Source organism: Pinus tabuliformis, chromosome 8 (genome assembly GCF_031772625.1).
Source record: "Pinus tabuliformis cultivar Carrire ecotype Pingquan chromosome 8, CPIR1, whole genome shotgun sequence".
NCBI lineage: Eukaryota > Viridiplantae > Streptophyta > Pinopsida > Pinales > Pinaceae > Pinus > Pinus tabuliformis.
In genome coordinates this window covers 798,303,889-798,304,503 of record NC_142294.1, presented here as the reverse complement: position 1 = coordinate 798,304,503, position 615 = coordinate 798,303,889, and the positions used below count along the sequence as shown (strand labels likewise).

The 615-nt window shown below is 32.2% G+C and overlaps 1 non-coding gene across 1 annotated transcript; it reads right to left on the bottom strand.

The window, feature by feature from the left end:
• Positions 1-236: 236 nt before the first annotated feature.
• On the bottom strand, positions 237-318 carry TRNAS-CGA (transfer RNA serine (anticodon CGA)). The gene has a single exon. It is a non-coding gene; the product is annotated as a tRNA-Ser (tRNA).
• Between the last annotated feature and the right edge of the window lie 297 nt (positions 319-615).

Genomic DNA, 615 nt, shown 5'->3' with positions numbered 1-615 from the left:
ATCAATTTTGATCAAAATCTAATTGAAATTTAAATAATTTAACATATAAAATTCAAATAAACATATTAATGTATAAATAAATAAATAATATATAAAAATCAATTTTGATCCAAATCTAATTGAAATTTAAATAATTTACAGAAATGCCATTCTTTAGTGATTCTAAAATAAATATTCGTTAATTCATTTTCCCAGTGGAAGTGACAAAATACCAATATGTCGGCAAAGGCAAGGATCGTCAACAGCAGGATTCGAACCTGCGCAGGCAGAGCCCAACAGATTTCGAGTCTGTCTCCTTAACCACTCGGACATGTTGACGATGCGTTAATTCGAACCTGCGCAGGCAGAGCCCAACAGATTTCGAGTCTGTCTCCTTAACCACTCGGACATGTTGACGATGCGTTAATTCTATGCTAAACACAAAGGACAAACTAAAAAAGCGAATTAATTTGGTTGCCTTCCTCTTTTATTGCGCGTATCGAATCACAACGAAATTTTCACCTCCAGCTAACGCTGAATGTGTTTTTAACTTCAGTAAATATCCGTTTTATTATTTCACGAATCAAGATTTTACCATGGGATTTGGAAATAAATTTAATTATTTAAAATATAATA